General features: G+C 40.3%; 1 protein-coding gene across 31 annotated transcripts in view; it reads right to left on the bottom strand.

The window, feature by feature from the left end:
- The window catches only part of RBFOX1 (RNA binding fox-1 homolog 1), a 1,186,796-nt gene that overhangs the window by 293,468 nt on the left and 879,012 nt on the right, over positions 1–14,316 (bottom strand). For 13 of the 31 annotated variants that reach the window (XM_059861554.1, XM_059861564.1, XM_059861550.1 and 10 more), the window contains one exon: positions 626–1,152. The exons of 13 other annotated variants lie outside the window; for them this stretch is intronic. The gene's annotated coding sequence lies outside the window, so the exon portion shown is untranslated. Of the gene's footprint in view, positions 1–625; positions 1,153–9,723; positions 9,956–14,316 lie in introns of all 31 variants that reach the window. 5 more of the 31 variants (XM_059861561.1, XM_059861555.1, XM_059861563.1 and 2 more) reach the window with 2 other exon arrangements.

Below are 14,316 nucleotides of genomic sequence, written 5' to 3'. Positions count from 1 at the left end.
GAGTTAATTTTCCCCATAGTAGATGGTTTAATTTTCCCCATAGTAGATATTTTAATTTTCCCAATAGTATGGGGCTGTGGTTTAGAGCTGTGCTACAAACACAAGGAATCTCTGAGAAGACAGGAAAGTTTTTGTCACTGTTGAGCAGAGCTGACCCAGAGCCAAAGCTGCCTCTGCTGGGGCTGGGCGTGCTCAAGGGAGGGGACACAGCCAGGACAGCTGACCCAAGGGATATTCCAGAATATCTCACATCAATCTCAGCATCTGAAGCTGGAGAGGGAGGGGATGAGGGGGATGTTTGGGGTGATGCTCTTTGTCCTCCCAGGCCACTGTCCTGGGGTGATGAGCACCTGCCTGCCATGGACAGTGAGAATGAATTCCTTGGTTTGCTGTACGTGTTCAGTGCCTTATCTCAGCGTGAGCTTTGGGGTTTTGTACAGATTCTCCTCCCTCCCAGGGTGGGCAGCAGTGGGGGCACTCCGTGAGCAGCTCTGGGGTTCTCCGTTGCTGGCAGGGGTCAAACCACAACCCTAAAGTGATATTTCACCTCTTGGCAACCTTGGAGAAATGAAACACTGGCGAGAGTGAATGTTTTTTTGCAGCACAAGTCAATTAGAGAAGATACAATTACACGTGGAATCCTCACAGAATTAAGATGTAATGCAGTTTCTTCTTCTAAATCCTTCTGGAGTAATTTGTCCTTTCTCTCTCTCTCTCAGTGCATCCACGCTCATCTTCCCTGCTGGAGCTCAGCTGTTGTCCTTCTGGATCACAGATCTTCTGGAAGTTGTTCTTGTTCTTGGGCTGCAGCAGAAGGCACTTGGGCCACAAAGGGTGGCAGAAAAAAGCACAGGGTGTCAAAAGGGAGGAAGCTGGGACAGAAGAGACGCTGCTATGCTCGTTGGTGGTGGCAAGAGCCAGAGCAGAGGCAGAGCCAGCTGGCTGTGAGGAGAGGATGACAGCCATCAGATTAGCTGGGAACAGCCAGGCAGTCCTGAACACCACCACAGCAGACACTTGGCCCAGCAGTGAGGACAGCACAGAGCCCATTAAGCATTTTGAAGGACAAAATCTAGGTTAGGAAAAGGTTAGGCAATATAAAGATGTGTAAGAAAAAGACACAAGAGAGACTAGAGGTGGGTATGTGTGAGGCTGAACAGGAAAACGAAAGAAGAGATGCAGAGGGGAGGTAGTAAAAAGATAAAAAAAAGAGAAAATAATTATTAAATAACTATTCAGCAATATATGTCTCTTAACATATAGTAAAGGACCCTACCACAGTCACAATAAACTGTCTCCAGCTGGTTTTGCATATTAATATTCTTTGTTGCACAGTTATTGAATACGTCTGGTTTCACCTTTAACCTTCCAAGTGAAGGAACACATAATTCTCTGTTGTGATGGTAACTGAGAGCAGGCATGACTGTTACAAAGGTCAATGGTTCAGCAAGTTTAGCACAATCTTCATCAACTTCTAATTATTACTTTTAGCTTTACCACATTTTGCTTCCTTAATTACAATTCTGACTTATTTTAAGATTTATTTAAGATGCTGAGGTGCAGGGGCTCATAGATAAACCTTGGTGATTTTCTTGCATACAATGTGAAATGATATGCTGGATTTAACCTCATGCAATACCTGGGCTGAAATAAAATACTAAAAAATTATTATTGTCAAAAATCAAATAATTTAGAATGAACAGAAAGTGAAGAGGATGTATTATTTTCTTATATAAAGACATTCTAAGCTAGCTGGTGCCACTGAGCAGTCAAAATTGCTCTTGTTATTACATATGCTTTGATTTAAATGATGCTGGCCTTGTAATTTCTAACAGCCATCAATTCTTTTAACCTATAAATTGCCTTCACAGGTTTGGAGTTTCGTATTCTCCAAAAACTCACAAAGTCTTATTTAGAAGGCTTTTAGGATAACTCTGCCTGATGAAAGAATCTTTTGAAAAAAATTGAACCTTAACAGCTCTGAATTTTCTACACCAATGTCTCAAGGTAAACAGAATGCTTCAAGTAAAGCAAAGAAAAATTTCACCTCTTTACTTCCCTGCTATTGTTATTATTAGGACTTTGGGATAACTGGAAAAAGTCAAGGTTGAGTGATGTCTTGCCTTGCCAGATTGTTGTGCTACTTGGAATCAGCATCAGAGAAAAATGAGTCCAGTTTTCATTAGGAGTAAATATGAAGTACAGAAATACTCAGCTGAAAAAATGAGTTCTGACAAACTTGGTCAAGTAGCAAGCAGTAAACTTTTGTTTTTCCATATTGGTTCTAAAGTGCTTGTTACATTTTTTAACGTGCCTAATAACTGCCTTGAAAATACAATTTATTCATTAACAAGCAGTATTTCCATTCTTTGACAGGCTCTCCCTACCCCCACCCCCCCAAAAAAACTCTCCAAATTTCAACTAAGCTCATCAATTACTCTTAACACTCTAAATAGTTGGCAATGTTTACACAACATCCTTTCAGAGTTATTCAGCTCGATCTTGCAGCTCATTAAAAGGATCTCTATTTATTTGCTGCATGTTACAGTTCTTCACTTTGGCACCACACGCAAAAAGGAAGCCAATTTTACTTTTCCCTGTGGTGTTAATTGGTAGAGCATGCTGCCTGCCTCTTCATTAATTATGTCAATGTGTATGAAACTTTCCTTTTCATGGCAGTGTTTTAACAAAGCTTTGCAACAAGGCACACAAAAAGCCAGCAAACTCCAGTTTATAAAAAGTGGGTAATGAAGGCTAGCAGCAGCCAGAATATAATATTTATTTCAAAAAGCAGCTTTTTTCCTCCTTATCCCTTTCAGAAAACATCTAAAGCAAGCACTTACTGAAGTAAACAAGATCAACTTTGCTGCTGAAGGTAAATAAATCTCCATATAACACACAGATAATGGATCTGGAAACACTATAACTTCACAGAGCACAAAGAATGAGGGAAGGACCTTTAGCCCAGCTGAAATGGTTTTGCTCCTAAAACCATTTCCAGATAATTTACTGATCTCATCCCATCAAGTGTACAGAAATCACTCACTGCTTGATAGCTCACTAAAAACTGGGGCTTTGTCTAAAGACAAAACTACCACTAGCACAGCAAAAACAGGCACTGACCATAGGAAACTGCTCTGGATGCCTTTAGCCTGGTCCTGTTCACTAACTGCAAGTGTTGGTAAAAGGCTAACACTGAGCTTTTCTCAAAAAAAAAAAAAATTAAACAAAGAAGAAAACATTTTTTTTTTTTGTTCAGCTCTCCATAACTTCAGATGGAGCACGCTGAATTTCACTACATTGGAGAGACTGCCTGGAGACAGAGACTAAAGAAACAAATCAAGTCTGTGATAAGCTACTTCAGCTCATTCTGGAAATTCTGAAATGCAGAGCATGAAAATCGAGCAGTGCTCTGTGGTAGAAGATATAAAGCATTACAAACTGTAAATGAAATACCTTAACAAGTCACCACCATCTTGCATTCACAGAATTGCAGCTCACAGCCTTGGGAATCGTGCCTAGAGAAGCTTTCATGCCACCACTGAGGCTGCAAATGCTACAGACAAAAGTATTTGTTTCTCACCCCAGGTATCTTCTGACTGATAAAAGACGTGTGGCACTAGCTAATACCTCTATTTGAGGGCCTAAAGAACCCTTAAAAACCAAAAAAACCCCCAAAACCCTCACAAACCACTGGATGTACATTCCAATCTATGATCTAAGCCCTTTCACTCTCTACTTCTCTCCCTATATATATATCTGTGACAGCTTAAAACTAATTCTTTGCAGTGAGATTAAGCAATAAAAAGAGGAAAAAGCATTGAAAGAAATGCCTACTACATCAAACCTAAAGCCCAAAACAACAAACAAAGAAATTTATCCGGACATTGAAAGCATTTATCCTTCAAGTGATTCTAGCCAGGGTGGGAGACAAGAGGGACTCACTCCAGGGAAGCACAGACCCCTGATTGAAGAAGCCAAGTTCCCCTCAGCACACCTATCAGTCAGGTGCAGAAGATTTGCAGGTGCCATTTTTTGTTTGTTTTGTTTTGTTTCTACTTTCCCAGTAGCTATGATATGTTGTTTCTCTCAGGTTAGAAGCATGCCAGTACCCAGACTGCCTCTTCCTGTGGATTTACACAGCCCAGCACTACAGGACACTCCAAACCAACAAAATAATCATACTATTAACACAGATATTTCTTTATGTACCTCTCTCTGTACTCAGAAACACTGTAAAACAAGAAGCACACCCACTGTGCTTGTGTGAATAAATAGTGGAGCCTCACTAACTAACAGGTTTGGTCTTGATGTATTTATTCTTTCTTGTTCTCCATTCTCTCCACCTGTCCATGTTTGACCTCTCCATCTTTCCTTCTCGTAGCAGTGCTCTGAACATCACAAACTCCCTGCTCTCATTGTCTTCTCATTCAGTTTCTTTCATCAAGCTGATCATTTAGCTGACTTCTCTCACACTCATCAAGTCTCTTGAACCCATTCCTGGCTTCAGTCCTCCTCCTGCAGTTCAACCCTCTCAGGACACCCCTTCTCCTTTCACTTGGATCCTGCTCAGTGCTGCAGATGCTTCACTGCTGGACAGGTCTGTGCTCTCCTGTTCCCAGCAAACCTCTCTCCAGGCATTTCTTCTTTCTTTCCTGTCTGCTTGTTAAGTTCCTCTCCTCTGTGAGCTCCTAAGTAATTTATAAACACCATGTTTCTTTGCTCTTCCTGCCAGAAAACCTGCACTGAAATTTTATGTTTATTCTACTCTAATAACTCCCTGCTCCCAGACAGTTTGGAAAAGCTGTGACAAGGTTATTTCATGAAATATTTTCTACATTATTACTCCTTATCTTCATCAGGAAGTAGTTCTGAAAAGACACAAAAAATTAACCTCAGACTGCAAGAACACAATTGAACAGTCATGCTGTAACTGAAACAAGACTAAAGGAGATACTCTGGAGAACTGTTCACCCAACTTGCATTTCTTCTATTGCTTCAAATCATTGTAGGAATGAGTTCTGAAAATGGGTCCTAAAACATGGCACTTTCTCCTGTTTCTCACTAGAAGCAGCTGATCTAGCAGGAGTGTATTGAACAGTGTGAGCTATTCCTCTGGAGTCTCCTGTGCAATCCTTAATTGCTATTTCTGAATAAAATACTGAATGAAAAAATATGTATTTAGAATTTCTTGGATAATGGTCTAGGTTGCTATTAATTAGAAGCTGCAAAAATTACATGGAAGTTTAAGAATTGCATAGCTAATAGGAAGTATGTGTGAGAAAAAGGGAAACTCTTAAAAAATAGATTTATGGTCATTTTAGCCAGTATTCATCAAAACTGAATGCTTATATACCATAGGTAGCTAATTGATTTTTTTTCTCTTCCATATGTATTATTTTTTCTCTGTCACACAGATAAAATGTTCTTTGTCAGCAGCTACACTTCCCTGACAGATTTTATACCTCAGTGACAATGTTTTATGGTCAGCAGCTGGCACATGAGTATTCTCATGCACTTACTGCATTTCTACACTTCTCAGTTTTACAGGGTTAGGCTGTGTTTCCTTATCTTGTATCCCAACTTAAACCAAGCAAAAACATCCTAAATAAAAAATAATTCAGTAGGGATTACCTATTCCCACAGACCATCAGCATTACCAATTTTTTTTCAGTGACATATATAGTGGCACTAAACACCTACAACTGTGTTCTCCAGAGCTTGAAAGACAAAAAAAAAAAAAAAAAAAAAAAAAAAAAAAGGTATTTCTGAATCAACTGTTGCTCAAAATAGAACATAAGCTTTGGGGGAAAAAAAAAAAAACCAAACTCTAAAATGCTCAGAAATGCAGAAATGCAGAAGTAGCTCTCAAAAATGTTGTACCATTGCTTCATTTCTTTCAGTACCAAAATATTGAAGAATCAGTTGTCCAGAGCTGGTGTCTGGGTGTTGGCGGTTACATTTTGGTTCTTCAACTGAAGAAACCTCCATGAACTCCTCATTTCCCTGCATCACTTGGGAGCAATCACCACTTCTCAGCTCTGGCAAACTGGTCTAAGTGCTAAAGCCTCTCCCTCCCTCCCTGGTCACTACATTTCCCAGCCTGCCGGCCATGTACCTGGTGTTTCTATGCCTTTGCAGTTTACAAAAATTTATAAACACTCCCAAGCTGTCTTTGTGTAAGGCTGGACAGACTGCCCAAAAAAAGGCAAGAGATCTGAATAAAACAGCTCTAGGTGAGGCAGTTGCCTAAATATCCAAAACCTGCATTATCCCTTCCAGACCAAATTCATGGCTCTAGGGAAATGCTCCCACTGATATACTATATTATTTTTGCCACAAATATGGTTTTCAATTATTATTGTTAATAGAAATGACTTGCTTGCAGGCAGTCTGTCAAGGGATCAGTTCATTGTGACTCAGTCACTTTGGTATTTGCCCTTCTGGGCTCTTTCTATCTCCAAGTTTCAGTCTGCTGTGTTATGTTTGTGTCTTGATCAAGGACACAAAGTGCTGCCCCAGTACTGGACACAGACACTCCACAGTCCAGGCAGGAGGGGAGGCAGGGCTGGTACCAGCTGTGCCACTGGACAGGACTCAGGCTTGGCTCCTTTTGGTGCTGCCAGAAAGCAGCAGGCTGGAATCAAAGCCAGAGTAGAGCTGCAGACCCACTAAGGTGAGTGAAAGCAAAGCCTCAGTAACAGAAATGCAGCCATTCAGCCTCAGGCACAGCATGCCTAAACAACCTTCCTCCCCACAGGTATAAAAAAGCTTTAAATAGTGAGATACACTCTGCTCAATCCATGGGAAATGGAGTCCTACATCAGCACTAGGAACAGATCACTTCTTCCAGGACATTTGAATTATTGTGCTAACATTACACATTTGAATTGCACAGATCACTTCCTCCTGCCTGCTTTCCCTCCAAATGCTGCCTTCCATGGCACACAACTGGGATGCACCTGGCACACTCTGCTGGGCCCCACAGGTCTGAGAGCCCAGAGCAATTCCCTGCATTTGGACATATGGGCACTAAACTGCACTGTGACACATTCCCTCCTCAACCAGGACCATAACATTTGATTTCCAGCTTGGAGGGAAAGAGAGCAAAGTCCTCTGGATTTTGGGAGTGAGCCAACGGGAAGAGCTAAAGGAATAAAGAGTGTCTGCAAGGGCTCCCTAGGGACGTAGCAGTGAGTGCCCAGGACATGCTGCTAAGTTTGGGTGCCAAAAACTCATCTATCTCCTTGCTCCAGTAATTAGTAATCAATTAATATACTGCATTAAATAACCCTAAACAACCTTTTTACCTTTTAGTTTCTAAAGCAAAAGAAACACAAATAAAAACCAAATAAATGCTGCTGTATTTGAAAAAAAATATATATTTGTGGCTATATATTTTGTATATACTTGAAGCTCATCGCTTCAAGTTATTTTATTTATTCCAAAACGTGTTAGCAACAGATGAAATAAAACAAGGTAATGAAGCAGAGAAGCACATTTTCTCAAGAACATGTAAAAATCAGCACTGCCCCCAGTGTGTGTGAGATGGGCAAGGAAACAATAGAGAAACACAAGTAATTTGGGCTGATAGTTTGTCTGCCCCTCTCACTGCTCCACACCTTCCTCCAGCTCCCAAGATGGGCTGCCCCTACAGCTGCTGTCTAAACTGCTTCTGTACACTCCTGGCACTCGAGATTTCACTGTCTTTCTAAAGAAGTTCCTCCAGTTCTCAAATGCTTTTTCCATTAGAAAGTTGTTGCTGCTGCAAAGTGAGCCCAGTGCACAGGGAATAGAGAGAAAAACCTGATTACTTTCTCACAGCTTCTCTTTATGTACATGAGGACTATTATCAAGTCCTTGCTCAGGCTTCTCTTCCCCAGCTGTTCCCTGTAGGTCACATTTTCCACAGCTCTCATGCTTTCTATTGCTCTCCGCAGCACCTCCACTGACTCAGCCACTTAGTTCTTGAAGCATTCCCAGAATTTTGCCTTGCAGCTGAAGCCTTACAAGTGCCAATTTTTTCAAGAGTACTATTTCAGAGGCCTTACTGATGTTTACTCTGGTTTTGTATAAAAAATACAGCAGGTGTATGCCTTTTTTTGCAATAGCAGGACACCTTTAATATGCCCAACTTTAGATTTACTAGAAACCAAAATAACTGTACTGCACATTACCTATGCAGTCATGATGCATTTACATTTTCCCAGGTAAATATTTTTAAGTGTGGACTTTTAATTTGCTCTAAATTGCATTTTGCTCAGTCTCCCACTCCTCAAGGGAATTTTTAATTCTAAAGGTATGTTCGCAGCTTCTTTCAGATTGACAGTCTCAGGTAATTTTTTAAAACATGTTTTGTATTCTACCGTTGATGTCAATAATGAAAACACTTAGCTGTAGTGATAAACCAGCCTTTTCTAAAATTGTTCCAAAACCATTAATCTACTTTGACAGAAAAACATTTACATCTGTTCTTGGAGTATGGCATTTTGTGGAGTGGGGTTTTTTGCTTGTTTGGTTTTTGGTTTTGTTGTTTGTTTGTTTGTTTGTTTGAGGGATGTGCTGGGGTTTTTTAAGCAGTTGTTTTACATCCATTACAATAGTTTTTCAAGCTATCTTTCTGAAGAAGGAACACCACTCTTGCTCACTGGACCTTGTCAGGCAGAATCTTGCTGCTGAAATGCCTCTGGAGTACCTCTGCAAAGCCAGGTCTGAGCTCACTGTGCCAAGCTCCAAACCAGATCCAAACTGGAAAGCAGACTAGCACAGAGCTGTATCTGATCTACTAAATCCTGCTGCCAAAACAGGGAGAAGAAACAGCTGGATACACATTTTTCACAGTAGAATTCCAAATGAAGTTTGAGGAGGGGAAGGTGGCTCTGGCTATCCCAATAATCTCACTTTTACCCCAGAACGGTTGTTTAATGGTTTTCTCAATGAAGACACAAATGTGGAAGTGCATTAGCCCTCCTTAGCCAGAAATAGCAGGTTTGTCTTGACAAATACATACTGGGACATAGGTTTAAAAGAAAATTTTTTAAAAATCCACTGAAATTCACACCCAAAGTCAGAAAAGAATGGGGAAGCCCTGCCCTTGTCAAGCCAGGTGAAATAAAAGCTGTGATTTGACAGAGAGCATCCACACCTGCAAAGAACTGAAGTAAACTATTGTATAATGAGAAAATAATCAAAACCCCCCATATCCTGAGTACTTATACTAGTTTTATGAAGAAAGATGGAACCCATAAAGGACTCAGAGAGGAGGCCTAGGGGAGCTGCACCAAGACATAGCTGCTCCAAGGGGAACAACATGAAGTATAAGGAAAGTAAGGAAACAAAAGCTACAGCACAACACATACAAAAACCATTTACAGCTGAACACAGGGAGGCTCCTGTGCCACCACACAGCTTGGCTGGCCAGGGTGAGCGCCCACAAAGGATTGCATCATCAGGCAAGATTAAAAATAGTTGCATCAGGTGAGAAGAAAATTTTAGGATATTTTTTGCTCTCAGGAACAGTTTCTGTACATAGAGCTTGTAGATTAATGTTCCTGAGCCCTTGTCTTTTTTCTTCCCCACACAGGTCCTCAATTGTTACAGTAATAAAAATGAATCTTACTTACATCTTGAAATGTTAAGTGCAGTGCTAAATCAAGAGGTGTATTCCTTGTGGGGTTTTAGGACATATAAAAAGTAACATGTCTAAAAAGCAGTTGCACATACCTTGATGATTTATTTTCACTTTATATATTGAAATGCAATGTTCTGTTATTATTCTGTTCCTCGTATTTTAAGTCCACATAACATTTCCTGGTCACTCCAGTTGATGATAGAGTTAAAAATGCTATGTTCTCTCTGCTTTTGGCTAAATTCCAATCCAGAGTGAGTCCATGGCTCACTGATACAATGAAAATTGCTTTCTACAACTCAGGGTGCTTCTTCATAAATGACATTTCTAAAAAATGCAGAAACAGAAATAAATACATGTTATCTTAATGCTGCATTGAAAAGATTCTCTCCTATCGCTCAATAAATGTATGCCTTGAAGTGTCCTTCTGAAATAAAGTTCATGGGAGAAAAATGAAAATTGCAGTCTGTCATTGCTGCAAAATCCAAATTCATATTGTTAATGGCAAACAAAAAGAACCCAGTAATTATTATATACCAATCACAGCTGAAGATAAACTCTATTTCCTCGCATGTATAAAAAGTGTCATCATTCTCATTTTCTTTTTTTTTTCATATATTTGCTTCCTGAGGATCCTCTTTCTGACTGCAAGAAATGTTGAAAGGTGGAGTTTAAAGCAGGTTTCTCTAATTTCTGAGTGTCTAACAACTTTTAGATCTATGAGGTGGCCACAGGGCAACTCCTCATGGATTAATCTTGTCTAGGGAAAGAGTAGAGACAAAACAATAATATCAGCCAAAAGTAACTATGAGAATAACAGCTGAAAAAGCAAAACTGTGCACAGCTAAACAATACCTGGTGGCTATGCAGAAGACTGAGTTTAGCAAGAGAACTCTTTGATTATTCTTTTGTTTAACAGATAGATAGGTAAGAGGAGCAGGTGATGAAGAAAATAAAGAGAGGAATGCATTGCAAGCCTTTTGCTGATTAATAGGGAATGTCATTCAGATTGCTGGGGTCGTCTAAGACACGGTTATCAGCCGTGCCAAAGCACACACACACCTTGGTGTTTCCACCTAGCCTCAGAAATCACAGGGATGAGATTATGACGTGCCACAAAGGGCTAAACTGGCTCCAAAAGGCCATCAAACCGTGTGAGCAGTCCATGGAGCAGGAATGAATTAGCATTCCCCATCAAGATGATTTCTCCCAACACTCCAGGCTGAATTTCCGCCTTTGCCCGATAAGTGCATTATTAAAGTTTATAAATCCTGACTTGCAGAAACTGCTCTGCTTTCCACTGAATGTATTCAGCTCTATTGAGGCTCACTATTGAGGGCTTTCCTTTCTGCCAGGAGCCTGGGAATGCAGTTATTGAAAAGCATAGGGGAAATGTAGTGGGCATGTGTTTGTCACTCTCAGCAAATCCCTGCTCTGTGGCAGACATGATTTGGAGATCACCTTTGAAAGCTTATCTCAGGGAGGGATAAGGCAGCATTCACATGGCTTCAACTGCAGACACAAAGTACAGGAACATGTGATTGACAGAGAGATGTTCCATTACCAGCTTTCTTCTGAAGTCATTCCTACCCCTGCTCTCCCCCACAGTACAAGCTCTTGTAAATGCATTTATTTTCACTCACTCAAAACAAGAAAGTCCCAGTGTAAAGATGTTTAAGTTCAGCTTTAAATACAAATGAGAACTAAAATCCTTCCTCCACTGAGTGCATAAAAAAAGAGATGAAGCACATTCTAACTTATCTGCCACATGGAATTTTGAAAGGATAAAGTGAAACAGCTTCTACAATTATTATTTAGAGAATTATTATCAAATTTATATTTAGAAAATTTGACTTTTCAGAATGGATTAGCTCTTTTTCCAGGAATACCATGCTATTAGCACAGAACTGTAAATACACAGCATGATGTGTTATCTTGAAAGGAGAACAAATTAATATTTACTACAACCTACTAAATATTTTATTGAGTACAAAAGGTCCACTGACTTAAAACACTCCATTACAATCTCAGAAGAATCTCCACTTAACAGAAAACGTTCTGATGTCAAGCCACAGCCACCACCAGTTAAAATGTTACCATGACAACCAGCAGCAACTTAGGGTAGTGCAGTGCATAACTCGGATCCAATGCTCAGCTCTCTGCTCATCTACTGCAAAAAAATTATTTTTCACAAGCAGAAATCCTAAAAGCCTTAGTATATTTTTAAGCAAGTCCCTTGAGCAGGCAGGACTTGAGAAATCTCAGAAATGACTCTGCACTGACCTGCTCCAAAGGATGTGGTGGGCTTTGCAGGCACAGCCCAAAGCACTGACCCAGAGTGGAGCTGGGCTCTGGGAGTTCCCACAGGAATCCACTGCCTAACCTCCCACCAGCTCCAATCCACAGCATAACTCCTGAATATGCATATTTAATTCAGGTAGTTTCAGATTTGCTCTTTTTGGCTGCTAAGTGTGAAATCTCAATTCAGGTCCTGCTCTCAGGTCACAGCTCTGCTCTCATGGTTCGTGTTGGTCTCTAAAAACGAGTGAATCTACTCAAGACTGAAATACAGAAACTTGCTTGAGAATGTTTTGCCTATGAAAAATCAAATAATGCTCAGCTTAGAATGGTACCCTTCAAGGCAAAAAATCCCCCAAAAGTTGCAATTATTAAGTATTATACCTTGTCCTTCTCATTCAAGGGGACACTGAATAAAAACATGTAAATGCTGTAATGAGTTACAGTCATTATCAATTCCCTTCACTGTACTACAAACCCAATTGCATAGCTTTGGGAAAATCATGGAAAGAAAATTGTAAATCTAGTTAAGAAACACTTTATTGTCCAGAAAGAGTTATTCAGACAATTTTTTTCCCCCCTCTTAAAAACATAGCATTATTTTTGTACAGATTTATGTTTGGGCTTCTCATACATCACTTCAAGGGGAGGGTTGAGCAGAGTCTCATAAAATAACTGATTTAGGGGATGCCTTCCAAATAATTCCTGTGATTTTGTCCTCATGATCACAGTTTTCAAGAAGGCAAGCAAGTAAGGTGAAAATCTTTAACCCATTATGCAGCAAAACCTGCCATATTGAAATAGCATCCCTTACATACTGCACCAGTTTTCTCCTTATTCTCAAGATATGTCTCATTATTTTTACCAAATTGCTATCAGATTTCTTAAATGACAGAACAGAAAAACTTTTAAATGCTCAATGAATTCTGAATTATTAAAGATAAAAGGGTGCTTTGGTATATTTACTATCATGTTGCAGGAAATCATCATCACTGATGTCTGGATTAAGCTCTCATCTTTTTAAATGGCCTCTTCAGTGCTGAGGTAAGCTCAAAGATGCATTGCTCCCAACCTCCAGAAATGAGTATTTTGGTGTTGTTTTGTTTGGTTGGCTGGGCTTTTAAACTACTTTTTCATGTTATTAAGTTTAATTTCACTGTGCAGAAAATCCCTTTTGAATAAAAGAATGAAAATGTTGTATTGGAATGAAAGCTACAATATGTGCATTCCCCCAAAAATATGACTTCTCATTTAAATAATTTTATTTTAGAATTATTTTCTAGTCCCTCTAATCAAGTTGCTCCTGCTGAAAGTGCAAGGACAAATAAGGATATTAAAACACACACTGACAAGGGGGAAATTAACAAAATACTGATGCTCATTTTACTGGAAAAAAACAGGAGACAATTCTTTAGCCAGTGGTCGCCCCTGTAGCTCCATCAACATAAATGCCATTCCATTTAATTATCCTTGTGAGCAAGACATGATACAAATTATTCAGTTCTGCAGTTCTGCCTCATGCCTGCGTGACATATTTTGCTGACACCGTACATTGCCAATCTTCTACACTAAAAAAAAATTATCAACAAAAGTTCAGAGATCACAGAATCGAGGGAAAGGCACAGGATGGAACTCAGGGTGATTTTTATGAGTTTGTATGAACGGAAACTGTGCACCTAATTTTTAAATAACACACTTATAAACCCTCCAGCAAACAGTTAATTCTCCTGATGCCTTTTCTGTGCTACCCTGCTGATTTCTAAACCTTGTACTCCTGTGGGAGCTTAGCAGCTCACTCACCCTGGGCCTTCTGCAGTGCCCTCCCCACCTCCTGATGTGGCTGGGAAATCTGCTCTCACCACTGTCTGGACAGCCAAGGGTAAGCTCACATGCAAGGGTATTAAATAAATAGTAAAGAGTGGCCAGCTGGGGACTTGGTTTAATTTAGGAGCCCATTTTTCCTCCTCTGTACTACACACTCAAATCCAGTGCAGTGATAATAATTCCTGGAACACACATGGGGCACACAATAAGTTTAGGTGTAGGAAGATGAGAAGAACAGCCAAGATTTGGCAGCCCTCTGAAGTCCTGGGAGATATCTCTCCTTGGTCATGGGGATTCTGCCTTCTTTGCTGCCACCCCATTATGAAATGTGGGCTCCGTGGCAGGACAGGCAGTGCTGCCCATCTCCCTGGGAGCAGAACAGCAGTTCTTGAGGAGGAGGAGGAGCAGGTTCTGCCTCCTGCCCGTGCCCCCCCCTCCCAGGGGCACTCCAGGGCCTGGCAGGCTCAGACCACACACTGCCCACGTTACACCCTAAGAAATAAGAAACATGCACCCATCTTTGGGCTGTCTCACTATTATTTTTTAACCAATATTGGTGCAACCCA

This window comes from Haemorhous mexicanus, chromosome 17 (assembly GCF_027477595.1).
Source record: "Haemorhous mexicanus isolate bHaeMex1 chromosome 17, bHaeMex1.pri, whole genome shotgun sequence".
NCBI lineage: Eukaryota > Metazoa > Chordata > Aves > Passeriformes > Fringillidae > Haemorhous > Haemorhous mexicanus.
Note: the sequence above shows the minus strand (reverse complement) of the source record. Positions and strands in the feature narration are given on the sequence as shown.